Source organism: Lontra canadensis, unplaced genomic scaffold (assembly GCF_010015895.1).
Source record: "Lontra canadensis isolate GAN:19392208 unplaced genomic scaffold, GSC_riverotter_1.0 scaffold81, whole genome shotgun sequence".
NCBI classification, from domain to species: domain Eukaryota; kingdom Metazoa; phylum Chordata; class Mammalia; order Carnivora; family Mustelidae; genus Lontra; species Lontra canadensis.
Window position 1 is genome coordinate 3,215,317 of NW_022631075.1, and position 16,073 is coordinate 3,231,389.

Genomic DNA, 16,073 nt, shown 5'->3' on the forward strand with positions numbered 1-16,073 from the left:
AGGCAGAGTCAGAATTTTCCTGAACATGTCCCACAGGGAACAGTGAGATATGGCTCTTAAAATATTCCTAATGACTTCATCTTTCAACATACCAGCTCTAAAATAATTGGGAGTTGACAGGATGAAAGGTCCCTCTGGCAGATATCTTTACCCATAATGTTCTTTCTTCAAAGGTTAGCCTATTCTGGTTCTTAAGACACTAGACATCTACATTTTATGTCTGCCAACAAAGTTGAACAATGAAAGAGACCCTGGGAAATCTGTCACGTAAATTGCCTCATTGAGTGTTATTTTGATTATAAAGAGAAAAAAATGTGTTTGAAAAAATCTGAACTCCAATATTTTTTAAGTTGCTCTAAACTAGTATCTTTCCCAAAATAATGACACTACCACCAAAATAAAGTAACCAGAAATAATTTTCTTTTTTAAATTTTTTTTATTTTTTAAGATTTTATTTATTTATTTGACAGAGAAAGATCACAAGCAGGCGGGGGGAGAAGCAGGCTCCCCACTGAGCAGAGAGCCCAATGCAGGGCTCCATCCCAGGACCCTGAGATCATGACCTGAGCTGAAGGCAGAGGCTTAACCCACTGAGCCATCCAGGCGCCCCAAGAATTTTCTTTTTTTAAAAAAAGACTTTATTTATTTGTCAGAGAGAGAGAGAGAGAACACAAGCAGGGGAAGGAGCAGAGAAAGAGGAAGAAGCAGGCTCCCCATCCCAAGACCTAGGATCATGAGGCGAGCCAAAGGCAGACGTTCAACCGACTGAGCCACCCAGGCCCCCCCAGAAAGAATTTTTTTAGCCAATTCATATTCCATCAAAAATAATTATATCAACATTGGGGGGGTCTCGGTGGCTCAGCTGGTTAAGTGTCCGACTCTTGATTTCAGTTCAAGTCATGATCTCGGGGTTGTGAGACTGAGTCCCATGTTGGGTTCATGAGCTGGCCATGGAGCCTGCTTAAGATTCTCTCTCTCTCCCTTTCCCTCTGCTCCTCTCTCTCTCTAAAAAAAAATAGTAAGAAATAAATAAAAATTTAGTAATAATTATATTAACCTTGAAAAGAAAAACCTTCTCTGCTATTTGTCCAGAGTTAAAGAAAAGCAGTGGCACTCATAGTTATATACAGACAATCTGGAAATCTCTTTACTTGGGGTTCCTGGTGAAAAAAGCATGGATGAATTAGCCTACCAATCATCTCTAATTTTTCAATGGGTTGTGTTCCAAAATTTATTTGCATGTCAACTGTTGGGAAATCAGAACATATTTTCCTATAACAAAGGGTGGCGAGGGTCTTGGACCAGCTTGCAAAAGCCTACAGATTATAAATCTACCCCAACCATGGAGCTACCTCAGAACAAATCTACTGACTCAGCCAGCCAGGCACCCCTGGGTCAAGTATTTATTGAGTACCCTATGCCATGTGGTAGGGGCTGGCATTAAACAAAAGTCCTGCACTTCTGAAGCTTATTGTCTAGATGAGTATTGAAGAATCCACAGAAACCAAACAAATCCTCAGTGAAGAAGCAAAAGATGGGAAAGCACAACTGTTCCCAATCCACTACCAATTAGACTTCCAAACCAGCCACCTTATCTTTTGGAAGTGAATAAAATATAAAATATGACCAAGTCAACTACTGCAAAGGTCAAACAATTAAATATCAATTGTGACATATTTCTCTTACAATGAAACTGGAGGAAAGCAGCAAATACAAAAACCAGAAGCTTAACTTCACAAACTGGTACAAGATAAAACCACCAACTGGGCCAGGTCCTTTGGGCAATATTCCCATCTCTACTTTCACCTTTAAGTAGCCATCCGAGCTGCCCACCGTGGTACTCTCCCAGCATCAGGTTGCAGCCCTTTCTCTGACTTTTACCTAAAAAAACAAAACTCTCAATGTTTTCCTAGGGAATATGGGAGCACGATGGGGTCATCAGAAATCATTTGTGCTTCAGTGCTTGTGAGAAAATTGACCCCTCCCATAATGCCTTTCTTAACAGATATGCACATCTCCAAAAGTTCCTATAAAATCCTTAATTGTGAGAATTTCACACACCACAGCTGGCCAGTAGGGAAGAGATATTTTGGAATCAGGGCCTTTCAGTGCCCATTCAAACTACTCCTGTAGACGACTACCTAACTCACCTGTGTATGTACATAATAGCTCCAGAACCAAAAACCTTCGCAGAGTTCACATCCTAAGGAGTTCTCTGTCCTTTGATTTAAATAAATTATTGAGCTCTATATAAATATGTGCCAAGCATCAATGTAATAAACTGTCTCATTTGGGGCGCCTGAGTGGCTCACTCGGTCGAGCTTCTAATGTTGCCTCGGGTCATGATCTCAGGGTCCTGGGATGCCTGGGTGGCTCAGTCGTTAAGTGTCTGCCTTTGGCTCAGGTCATGATCCCGGGGCCCTGGGATCAAGTCCCACATCGGGTTCCCTGCTCAGCGGGAAGCCTGATTCTCCCTTTGCCTGCCACCTCCCCCCCCCGACCCCGTTTATGCCTTCTTTCTCTGTCAATAGAGAAATAAAATCTTTTTTAAAAAAGTGATCTCAGCGTCCTGGGATCGAGCCTCCCTTCAAGCTCTGCACCCAGCATAGAGTCTGTTTGTCCCTCTCCCTCTGCTCCTTCCCCTGCTTGTGCACACACTCTCTCTCAAACAAATAAATCTTTTAAAATATTATCTCATTTAATCCCTAAGTACCTTATGAAATGGCTGTTATTATTAGCCTCATTTTACCAATAAGGAAACTGAAGGACCATCCACCTAAAAGAAGGCAGGAAAAAAAGGAAGATATGATGGGACAAATAGAAAACAAATAGCAAGATGTCAGATTTAAATCTGATCATATCAATAATGACATTAAATGCATTGTCTATATACCCCAATTAAAAGGCAGAGATTGCTGGGGCACCTGGCTGACTCAGTTGGTAGAGCATACAACTTTTGATCCCAGGGTCATGAGTTTTGAGCCCCATGCTGGCATGAAGATCACAGACAGATAGATAGACAGACAGAAAGACACAGACAGATAGATGCGCCTGGGAGGTGCAGTCATTTGGGTGTCTGACTCTTGATTTCTGCTCAGGTCATAATCTTGGGGTCATGGGATAGGGCCCCAGATCAGGCTCCCTGCTTGGATGGAAGCCTGCTTGAGATTCTCTCTCTCTCCCTCCTTCCCTCCCCCCTTCACACATGCATGCTTTCTCTCTCTCTCAAATAAATAAATAAACCTTAACTATCTTTTAAAGGCAGAGACTATCAACCTGGATTAATAAGCAAGAAATCCACTTTCAATATTTAAAAAAAAAAGAATGGAAAAAATATACCCTGCAAATGGAATCAGAAGAAAGCTAGAGGGTGCCTGGGTGGCTCAGATGTTTAAGTGTCTGTCTTCAGCTCAGGTCATGATCCTGGAGTCCTGGGATCGAGTCCTGCATCAGGCTCCCTGCTTGGCGGGGAGCCTGCTTCTCCCTCTCTCTCTACTGCTCCCCTGCTTGTGCTCTTTCTCTCTCTCAAATAAATAAAATCTTTAAAAAAAGAAAGCTAGACAAACATTAATTTTGACATGAATTTTAGAATAAGGAATATTATCAGAAATAAAGAGGAATATTTCATTTTGATAAAGGGGTCAATTCACCAAGAGTATATAATCCCAAATATGCATGCACCTAATCACAAGGTTTCAAAATACATGAAATAAAAACTGACAAAACCAAAACATGAAATAAGATAAATCCACAATTATAATTATAAATTACAATACACCTCTCTCAATAACTGGCAGACCAAGCAGACAGAAAATCAGCAAGGACACGGAAGATTTGGAACACCACTAACCAACTTGACCTAACTGGCATTTATAGACTATATCCAACAAAAATGGAATACACATTCTTTTCAAGTGTACATGGAATATTCAGCATGGTAGACCAGCTATTGTGCCATAAAATAAGCCTCAGTAAATGCAAGAGAATTTAAATAATCCAAAGTATGTTCTTCGAGCCACAGAACCAAACTAGGTATCAATAACAGAAGGGTATCTGGGAAATTTTGCAAATATTTGGAAATTAAAATGCTTCTAAATAACACATGGGTCAAAGAATATCATAAGTTGGAAAACATTTTGAGCTGAATGGAAACGAAAATACCACATATTAAAATTGTGGGATGCAGCCAGAGCAATGGTTAGGGAGAAATTTATAGCACTGAGTTATTAAAAACTTATGCAACCCCCTCCCACAAACATCGATATATAATGCAAGGAAAAGTAAGGAATGGAGAACAAAACCCAGCCCTGAACACAACAACCATAGAAAAGTCAATCACTGCAGATGAAAATTAAAGGTTCTTCAAAGTACAATTAGTATCAAAAGCAGCCCTGAACTCCAAACATCTTACCTTAGTAGTTGATGCTTGTTGACAACATATGTCTAGGTTAACAAGAGGTTAGATCCAGGAAGGTCACTGAAGGTAGGCTGGAGAAGGCAGGGGGTCAGAGTGAACAAGAGCAGCATGGGCTAGCAGAGTTGATGAACTCTGATCCCAGGAAAGAGGCTGTTGCTCTTATCTTTAAAATACTTCTTGCCAAAGATGAGTTTTCCCTGGAGCCTAATACTTACTACCCTCAGAAATAAGAAGCCTCTGAATGGGTTCTGTTTCTACTTGAGGTGAGAACAGAGATGGGGCACCTGAGTGGCTCAGTGGGTTAAAGCCTATGCCTTAGGCTCAGGTTATGCTCCCAGGGTCCTGGGTTCTCCTGGGTTAGCATCGGGTTCTCTGCTCAGCGGGAGCCTGCTTCCCTTCCTCTCTCTGCCTACTTGTGATCTCTGTGAGATAAATAAATAAAATCTTTTAAAAAAAAAAAAAGAGGTAAGAACAGAGATGTCAGGATTTCAGGCTGGTTAAACTCTGTAATTCCCAAATATTGTCCCTACATTACAATCACCTGAGGAACTATGTTAAAAAATATTCCAGGCCCCCCCCCCTCCAAAATAATCTAATTCAGTATATTTGGAATGTGGAACCTAAAGTTTCCCAATTAATTCTAATCCTGATGATTCCCAGTTTGCAAACTACTTGTATAAATATTATTACTATTATCACTAGTAATATTAGCAATAAATATTATCACTATATATCACTAATAATATTAGCAATAAAAATTGCTAACAGTTACTGAGTACCTGTCACAACTAGGTCTTCTTTATGTGCCTTAATGTATTGTTAGATTTAATTCATTAACAAAAGGGCACTGTGAAGACCACGTGAGGAAATTTAAGTGGAGCTCATCCCCACTCAGAGGAAACAGATAAGGGAAATCATCTTGACACAGAGGCAGTAACTTTTCAATTACCTGTAAAGATATGAAAAATGTGATGAACACTGATTGATTAAAGCAATAAAAGATTGGTGATGTCAGACTCAGTCATGAAAAAAGACAAAAAAAGGCAAAAGTCTTGAGGCAGCATGGAACAGTATCCAAAGAGGAAGTATTTGCCTTTCAAGTATGATCCAATCCTGCGCTAGCAGAACGGGTTGGCTTCAAGGATTCTGTACTATACCAAAAATGGGTCTGAATTCCAAGTTCAACATTCTCTCACCTGAGAGAATGGCTTCTTGACCATCCAATCCTTCCTGAAGTCTTCCCAAATCAACCTATTGAGAGCAAGCCTTCCTAAATCACACCTAGTCTGAGGTCATTCTTACCCTGAGTACTCACCATCATCTTAAAATGTAACAGGACCCCAGTTGCATGATATGAATACCTTACTCATTTTACATTTCATTTTCTGCTTGTATCTTGTAAGCATGATCTTTTCTCTATTATTGGTGTCCTGGATGGATCAATTATCCTGGAAAGTGCAAAAGTTTTCTCATAATAGTAACTAGCAGTGGCATATCTAATTACAATTCCTAAATGTACTTTGATAATGATGATCTGTGTAACCCTAGGAGATAAGTATCCTAACAGACTGCATGAAATTAGGATCATGAAGGACTTGAATATAGTACAATAATATCATTCCAGTTAAAATGTGGGAACATGGGTGATAGTAGCTCTTTATCAGTTTGATATTCAAATCCAAGGACATCTAGCTGTCATATGACAAAAATCAGAGGTTTTAAGCTAGAGATTAAGTACCAGGTCATTTTCTAGCTCCTATCCCTTAAATAAAGGCTACTTCTGACTTGCAATGATGCCATTTATGTGCCCTGTGTTCAAAATCTTCCTTTCTTCTTCCACTAAACACCCCCATTTCACAACACATCAAAGGAAATAAGCTTTGTTAGCCTGAATGATGTGGAACTGGTCATTAGAGCTTAAAACAGTACCTAAGAATCAGAAATAAAAAGCAATTATTCTTACACTAATCAGATCTTCTCAGGTTGTCACACTTCCTTCAGTCACATTTCCAATATCCCTTCTATTGTCATTCTTAGTTACCTTATCATTTTGCATTTATAAATACAACAATCTGTATGCAACTAGCATGAATTAGCATCTCTTAAGCAGCTCCTCTTTTTATTCTCAACTCTAGGCCCAGTAAAATCTTTGGCCCTGACAATGTCTCTAGAAATGTTGCTTCAATTAAAAAAAAAACATTTAAACCACGCTTCTGAGAAGTGATAAGATAGAACATTAAGTGGCTCTAATATTATAAGCTCCATTCTACCTAAAAGGCAGCCTTAGAGATCAGTATCCATAAAAACAAAATACCAAAGGCCAGGCACAGCTTTTAAACTAATGAGATCTTGTTTATCTTACTTGTATCATGGAAATCAAACTATGGTCATGTGAATTTCCTGATCTTTACAAACATGCTTATGAAAAGTAAGGCCATCATAAATCATAGTTTAGAAAACCTGTCCTGAATAATCGAAAACGTTTTCCTGGACGAACCAAATCATCAGAGACCTGGGTGCCTGGACCACGTATTTTGATGTCCTTGTTGAAATATACTCACCAGGATGAGTTGAGGTGTTGGCCATCAGCTAGTATTTAGGGCCACTACAAGATACAACGCTTTTTGTTTTGTTTACTGGAAAGACGGGACTTTTTTCTTACATGAATGCAAGATACATCCCTTTGTTTTGTTTACTGGGAAGACAGGGTTTTTTTCTTACGTGAACGCAAAGGAAAAGTTTCTTTTGGGCTACATTACCAGAAAATGTTCTCCTCCATGACTTTTTATTTAATGGACACTGTAATTCCTGTAACTAAGAAATCACACCTTCTCTGTGTGGCCTATTAGGTTTCTCAGAACTGATTCATCGCCCAGGTGTACATGACATTTTAGGGTGTTAAATTCATTTTAGGTATTAATTTCACCCAAACAAATGTTCTCATTTACTTCTTAAATATTGTACAGTATGTTTTTTCATAAATCCTATTTGGAACATGGCAGGGTAGAAATAAAACAATTTCACAATTACTGGAAAAAAAAATAAGGCTGCTAGAAATTTCCATTTGTCTAAGCTGCTTCCAGACTACGGTGCTTCCAGGAAATAGAAAATAGCCCTGTAGCATGGACCAGTGATTTTCCAACAATAAACTACAAATCACTTGTATACTGACAAAGCAAGATACTCTAACTTTTGCCCCTACCGTTTTAAAACAACACAGATGGACAGATGACTGTCTTCCAACTTCTCACCAGCTCAAGAGAGACAGGTCCAGGGTTACTTGTATGTGTTTACATACAGTTCTTTGGATCAAGACCCAGAAAAAAACTTGCCAACTTAAAATCTTCTTGAGAACTGAAAGCTAGAAAAACACACATACCACAAAAATTTCGGTTGGAGGGGGTGGTCCTGTAGATATCCTCCATTTATGATCCTAAAGGTAAGAACTCCTTTCTAAAAGATGGCAAGCTTAAGACACCAGTCACTACAGCTCAGATCCTAGTTCCTGAGAGAGAAATCCTGTATTACATGATTTTCATGTAAAAGGCTCAAAGCTTGGGGGGGTGGGGTGATTAGGGATGGCACCTGCTCGTATTATTTAGTAATAAAATATTCACAGTGTGGTAACTGCCTCAAAATATTCTGCTTTGCACCTCTTCATTCTACATGATCCCTCTATATAGAGAACAATAAACTCTGCACCACCCAGATTTAGATTTCCTAGGAGGACCTCCCTCCATCCAACATTATTTGTTTGCCTCCATTGACTAGAATGGAAGTTACATGAGGGTAGCAGGGACTTTGTATTGCTCAGGAATGTACCTCTGGTGCATAAGAGGCACTCAAATATTTTTTTTTAATATTTTTTAAATATTCTCTAGGAGGCTCTATAGCTGTTTTTTGTAAATGAAATTCTACTAGAACTCAGTCATGCTTATTCATTTACGTATCACCTATGGCTGCTTTCATGCTATAATGGCAGAGCCCAGTTGCAACAGGGTATAAACAGCCCATAAAGTCTCAAATATTTACTATCCAGTCCTTTACAGAAATAGTTTGCTGACCCCCAATAGCACTCATTTGGCCCTTATCTCAAGCTAGACTGGAAGAACCCTAGGTACAGGAATTAGGTCTTAATACCCCATTGTACCTAGAGCAGAGTAGATGCTTAAAAATAGCTATCACTACACAAATACAGATTTCCTACTTCCAACATAAATTATTTTTGCACAGTTAAACCCAAAGTTAGTATTTTCCATCCTCAATGCATTTCTAGCAAGGATACAACCAAAGTTCACCTGTGTTCAATTAATTTGAGGGACAAGGAGAATAGATCCTGATCCTAAGCAAGCAGTGATCTTTCTGGTTCAAACTCATAATCATGTATTCTTTAAAATGTGAATGCAACATAACTGGAGAGCTCCTCCCTGCTATGTTTCAGACAAATGATTCTGAGGTGAACCATAGCTATTTTCTCAATGTCAAAATCATTTTAACAATGCGTAATTTCTTTTTATGCCAGGCACATTATGGGTGCTCAATAGTCACTGAATGGATCATTCTCCCATAATTACTGTGTTCATCAATTTTTGCAAATTACAATTACCTGAAAAGGGGCATCAAGATTTATATCCCTATGCCAATTCTCATATATGCTCAGCATTTCTCAATCCTTTAAAAAATTATAGCCTTGTCATTCTCTAAAAAAAAAAAAAAATTTAATTTGCATAGATATCATCAGTTCCAAAGAATTGAAGAGTAAATGGATAATTTTAGGCATGATTATAACCCACTGTTTACCCCAGGTGCAGAGGTTAACAAATAAGATTTTTTCATATTATTGGATGAGATAGCATTTGAAAACACTGTAGATCATGGACTAAGAAATGAAAAGGGCTAGGAGCCTTACTGAACTATCTTTACTAAGTTATTGTGAATAAGCAACAATATACACAATGATATACAATCATTTGAGAAAACTATTGTTTATTTAGAAAAAAGGTTACACTGGTAGAATTCAGTAGATAAAAAAATTTTCTTTTAAAAATGTCACTGTGAAACTTTTCCAGACGAAAGTTCAGCAATACAAAGCTTCTGTAGCTGTAGAATTAAAACACAATTAACTTTTGGTTTCCCCCCGCCCCCAGATTTGTCTAACATAATTACAAGAAAAAGTGGCAAGGGACAAGTGAGTGCTGGTACCTTTTTCTTTTTTAAACAGGTTTTAATGTTGTACATGTACTATATAAAATGATTCCTAAGCATTGCATAAGACAGTGCTCCCACTTCGTTTTTAGTGACTAATATTAAAAACAGGCCAAATAATAAATTAAAACTGAGTTTTAAAATGAGGTAAATTCAAAATGGTTCAATAATTGTTTATTTTCAGTTTCAAACAATAAAAAGGAAGCATTTCAGATTGAAAAAAAAACAAACAAAAAAAACAAAACAAAACAACTAAACCCAGGCAATATTTAGTTATTAACCTAAAGTGAAATTCTGTACACATGTAATCTTATTTGCTTGTTGGGAACTGTATGCAGCACATTGTGCTAAAAATATGGAACAGTTAACACTTTCAGCCATTTACTGAAAATAAACATGTAGAAACTAAGCAACAAGTTAAATACAGTAATGCACAACTCAACAATTTTAAGTTTTCGGCATGGAGCAATAAAGCAGATAACTGAATAACTTAAGAAGATGCAAATGGGCCCTCTTGATTCATAATTCTCGGCAATCTACTCAGGAAAATTAATTTCTGGTCACAGCTGAACAATTTCATTCCAATCTCACCTGAAAGAAACAAAGTGATTATATTGATAGATAAGAAAGGAAGAAGAGAAGGAAGGACACAGGGAAAAGAAAGGGAAGGGGGGTATGGAAAGAAGGGGCAGAGAGAGGGAAGGAGAAACCAGGAGGGAAAGAATGGAGGGGAGGAAAGAAGGAAAACAAGAAGGAAGGAAAGAAGGAAGATTTAAGAAACAAAGAAAAATCAATGAGTTCTATCAATAACAAAGGCTTGAATTAAGTCCCTTAGATAAGAATGGAAATATTTGTGTATTTCTCATCAGCTCCCCCTCTCTCAGAAACCATTAAAGATAGGCACGCTAGGAGGAGTTAAAAAAAAAAAACACTGAATATTTTGTCTGTGAGAGAGGGAGAAGTTGGGGAGGGGAGGGAGGATAAAATGAAAGAGAAACAAGAAAATATTCCACAGGGGCAAGCAGTAGCTTGTCAAACGTAAACAGAACACAGAGCAATGAAAAGGAACCAATTTTACGTGATCAACAAAAAAAAAGAAAAATGACATCACATTTTTCACAAGGACACGATTTTAATAGAGACTTATATTAAGATGCAATGTCTGCTAAATTATAAAAATTGCTTTAAAAATATATTGACTTAATTATACTCATTTCCTTTCCTTTATGTACTGACATTTTCAAATACTGCATATTGAAATAAATTCAAAACATGATCATTACAACATGTGGCAAATAACTTCATATCTGCCTAACATTGTTCTCATTCAAATTTTAAACTAATGCTTAAAGCATTAAACTTTATTGATGAAAATACTACATTCACATATTTCATAAAACCAGAGCTAGAAGGGCCTTGGGAAGTAATCACACTTGCATGAAATGCTGGCAAATAATTTACACATCATTTCTATACAGCATTCTGTTCACACCATGTATAAACTTGACATTATCAATTATAACTGTGGATACACTAATGTTGAACTTACAATTTTAATACTTAAAAATCATTGTTCCTGTCCATCACTGATGAATGGATAAACAAAATGTGGTACACATTCATACAATGGAGCATTACTCGGTTATCAAAAGAAATGAAGTTCTGATACATGCTATAACATGGATGAACCTTGAAAACATGATGCTAAGTGAAAGAAGCCAGATACAAAAGGCCACATATTGCATGATTCCATTTTTATGAAATGTCCAAAACAGGTAAATCCATAGAAACAGAAAGTACATTAGTTGTTTCCAGGGGAGGGGAAGGAAAGAACTGAGAGTGACTGCTAATATGTATGGGGTCTCTTTTGGGGATGATGGAAATGTTCTGGAATTAGTGGTGATGGCTATTAACATAGTGAATATATTAAAAACCACTTTAAAATTGCAAATTTTGTTATGTAAATTTTATCTCAATTTTTTAAATCACAAAAGCAAAAGAAAAAAGAAAGTGTTGCAATAAAGAGTATCATGATTTCAGTATGGCCATAACTAGAATAAGAAATGGGGGTCTCAATCATGATGATGTCACAGTAGAATTACCGGGCAAGGGAACTTTTGCTGACATACTTAAGGGCACATTAAGGGATAAAACTGCTGTTGCCATTAAAACATGTAAAGATGATCTTTCCCAGGAACTGAAATTAAAATTTTTACAAGAAGCCAAAATCCTCAAGCAATATCACCATCCCAATATTGTCAAACTTATAAGGGTTCGCACACAAATACAGCCTATCTATATCATTAAGAACTGGTTCCAGGAGGCGATTTCCTCTCCTTTTTGAGAAAGAAGGATGAACTAAAACAGTTAGTGAAATTTTCATTGGATGCTGCTTCTGGATGGCGAATCTTGGGTAAAAATTGTATACACAGGGACCTTGCTGCAAGAAACTGCCTGGAGGTGAAAATAATGTTCTGAAAATCAGTGACTTTGGAATGTCTCGTCAAGAGGATGGTGGTGTGTATTCATCTTCTGACTTAAAGCAGATTCCCATTAAATGGACAGCACCAGAAGCTCTTAATTATGGGAGATATCGTTCTGAGAGTGACGCATGGAGCTTTGGCATCCTCCTCTGGGAGACCTTCAGCTTAGGGGTCTGTCCATACCCTGGAATGACAAATCAGCAGGCACAAGAGCAAGTGGAAAGAAGATACTGGATGTCAGTCTCTCAGCAGTGTCCAGAGCGTATTTACCAATACAATGTTGAAGTGTTGGGATTACAAACTTGAAAACCGCCCCAACTTCAGTGAACTTCAGAAAGAACTGCCATCAAGAAGAAAAGTCATATAGTGATGAAACAGTGCCAAACTCAGCCTTCAGGACTCTATCTTCCAGCAGAGTAATATTTTCTTCTCATTAACAATGCATTTATACCACATTACCTGGAACATTCTCCTAAGGTTATTGTTTTCTTAACTATTTTTTTAAATATGTGCCACTCTAACAATTGTAAATAAGAAAGCACAGGTGCTAAATCCAAGAGATAACACAGATCTTTTTCATACTTAGGACTGCTTAGTTTCACAGGGCTTCTACTTCAGGCTGGGTCAGAGCTGGCTGTCCTCCATCCTAGACATCTCCATCAGTGCTATCAACTGCACTGGTAATACTGTGCTTGGAGAGACAAGATTACCTTTAAAAACATCACCTTCTACTAGGTATTATCTGGCTGGGCAGGACATCCTGAGGTTTTCTTCCTCCCTCCCCCAACTGTCCCCCCTAGAAATTGGCCCTGTTGTATTAGTAAGGTTGCAATTTCCCTAGGTTCTACCGCACCCTCCTCCTGGGCATCAGAAAACATGCCCTTGAAGAGCATGCTCTCAGAACTGAGGCAGCTAGTTTCAAATGATGTTACTTTATACAGAGCTGTGACAGCAAGAACCAAGTCTGAAAAGTAGAGTGGTCTGGAGAAAAGAACAGCTAGACCACTGATTAAAATAGAGAAGAAAAGCAAATATAAATTCAGTCTTCTTATCCAAGGTATGCCCTTATAAACACACACATATTCTAATTTTATGATCAAATTCACCAAAAAGATCCTAAGAAATGTTTCAATAGCACACAGATTCCTCATAAAGGAGCCCTCTTGATGGCAACAGAATTTTTTTTAGAGAAACTAGAAAACACAGGCCCAAAGAATTAATAATATTGCTTTGGGTTAAGTGTCTTCACCTCAAAGGAGGCATCTGAGAATCGGATTCCCTTCATTTCCACCAGTTTCTGAAGTTATCAGGATTTTGTGATCCTATTACACACATACACACACACACACAGTAGAAAGGCATATATGGATGAAGCTGACAGTTAAAAAGTCAAATGAACATTTATGAAGAAGAAACAGATATAGGAGAAAGACATAGGGATAGCCATCTTAATTCCACTTTACTCCATCATTTACTCTCCTTATACTACTGCTACCTAGGAATTCTTATCATAGTAAACATACTTCCTGAGATGGTCCATGTAGATAAATGTAACAAAGAATTAAAACTGGATTCTGTTGAACTCAATCTTAGCAAACCTACGGGTCCCTCTCAGGATAAAAGCATGAATAAGGGATAGTCATACTCCGGGATAAATGTGGCATGGGAGCCCTTTTCTAGGTGCTTATGCCTAAATCCTAATAAAAACAGCACAGCACCTAGTGAATATTTGGTCTACCCTATGTAAGAGAAAGAAAACAGAAAATTCCTCCTATTCTGTCCAACTTTTTGGTAACCTATGAATATCAGTGCAAAGAACGCACACCCACTGAAGAGTATAAATGATGGAAATGAAGAGAAAAATAGTTTGTGTCTGTCATTTCAATCTCCTAACAAAACTTTCAAATGCATTTAATAATTACTACATACAGACCTAAATGAAAGCAAAATAAACCCGCCCTCAAAAATATGTTGTAACACACAAAGCAACCTCTTCTTAAACAGGATACTACCAAAAGCTATCAGTGAACTTTGAGGGCAAAAAAAGGTCCAGTGCTCTTTCTCATCAATCTCAAAGAGATACACATAATACTTCTGCACATAGCTCTCCCTGTAGAGTTAACTGAGTATCTGAAACATAGCAGGCAATAAAGAAAAATACCTGGTTGTTTGATTAAAAGGAAAGGATGAAGTTTCTGCCTTCAACAAGATCACAATCTAAGGAGAGGGATATGTAACATACTCATATATTACACAGGAATCTGTGACTGAGACTCTGTAGGCAAGCTGACATGCCCACATGTAAGCAATGGGAAACTAAGAAAGAAACTTAACACTCCCCCCCTCCACAACGGGTATTACCAGGACCTAGGACTGTGCTTCACCATGGTGACACATTCCTAAAATAAGCAATCTTTGAGCACGTAGGAGGTCAGTTTCCAAGTATGGACTGAAGAAAAAAGGTTCAGAACAGGAACTGCAAAATCAATGGTTTACAGAGGCTAGTATATAATGTAAACAAATGAAGTAAGCTGGGTGGGGACTGACTGAGGTAACTATTAAATTAAAAAAAGACCCATTCTCTATGTAAGGGGAGCAGCACCTAGGGTACCCAGCTGATTGTTACCATGCAGAAATTGGACACAGAGCTGCCAGATGTTCCAATTCTTCAAGAGAAACTGAAATGTGGACTTTATCATATTGCTTAAAACAAAGTTAAATATTATGTGAGGCCAAGAAAGTACATTTAACAAGCCACATTCTGCCCAGGGGCTGAGAGTTTGCCCTTGGGCAGAATGTGGTTTAAAGGATAAAAAAGAGTTAGGTTACACCTATGATACCAGAGGTAAGAGAAGGACCTGCAAAACAGATTAGGCCTCACTGGAGCGGAGGATTAGAACAGGAATGTAGTATACCACAAATACATATGGGTAGGATAGAGCTTAACTGCTAATGTTCTTTGAAATCAAGAATCAAAGTCCCACAAGACTGAGCTTCTCAGTCTGGGAGCCAAGTCTCAGTACAGCATCTGGTTCACAAAAGGACTCTCAAAGGTTAGCTAAAACCTGACACTCACAGAGGACCACACATATCAAATTAAAATTGAGATGCTAATGGAACCTGGTTCGAAGAGAAAAATTTCAATTGGCAGGAGTTTTTAGAGATTAAACTAGGGGAAAAAGTTAAAGGCACAGAAACCAGTAGTGTTCAAGAGACTAACTCAAGGAGAGGAAAGATCAATTTGGACAAAAACGTTACCAATAATAAGTAACAGAAGATTTAGAGAACAAGGAGAAAGGATTTTTCAACTAAAAATCACGAGATAGGAAAAAACAGAAGACTTTGGAAGCAATCTAATCTGGGTCACATTTATATATTATATTTTCTTATTCTAATGTGATCATTTTAATTTTCCTGAAATCAGGGCAATATTTACAAATCAATGTCATTTCCCTATCCACTCTGCTCAAAAAAAAAAAGTTCTAGAAACCAACAGTGGATCTTACAATTAATAACATCTCAGAATCATGGAAATGTGACATTATGCGGCAGCTCTCTTTTATGTAGATGTAAAATAACTTAAAAAGGGAGCAGCAGATTTGAAGTAGCCTAAAAGTAAATGGTGCCAATCAGAAATGATGAGATTTCTAAAGGATCAAGAAGAACAAGAGAAAGACCTGACCAATCCTAGAATGTACCCAAATAGAAGGAGGCAGCCAGAACAGCCAGAAGAAGGAAAAATCAACCAGAGCCTCAAAAAAATTAAGAGTCTACCCAAGGATAAAGTACAGGACGTGGTTGTCAGGAAAAAATTTAACAGTATGAACATCAAGCCAAATATATCTGAAAAGGATATCTGAATTGAGAAGGTTTGCTACAAGACCACTTATCTAACATTTAATACCCAAACCAGTCTTTTCATGCCATTGGTCCTGAAAGCTTATCTGAAGAGGTAAAATACAAATCCA

At 37.8% G+C, this 16,073-nt stretch overlaps 1 protein-coding gene and 1 pseudogene across 12 annotated transcripts in view; one reads left to right on the forward strand and one right to left on the reverse strand.

The window, feature by feature from the left end:
• Positions 1-9,378: 9,378 nt before the first annotated feature.
• THOC2 (THO complex 2) overlaps positions 9,379-16,073 on the reverse strand; it is a 113,159-nt gene continuing 106,464 nt past the window's right edge. For 8 of the 12 annotated variants that reach the window (XM_032882330.1, XM_032882329.1, XM_032882325.1 and 5 more), the window contains exon 39: positions 12,183-12,289. The gene's annotated coding sequence lies outside the window, so the exon portion shown is untranslated. Of the gene's footprint in view, positions 10,214-12,182; positions 12,290-12,335; positions 12,446-16,073 lie in introns of those variants that run through there. The other 4 variants (XM_032882324.1, XM_032882321.1, XM_032882331.1 and 1 more) reach the window with 2 other exon arrangements.
• LOC116882138 lies at positions 11,664-12,472 on the forward strand (annotated as a pseudogene).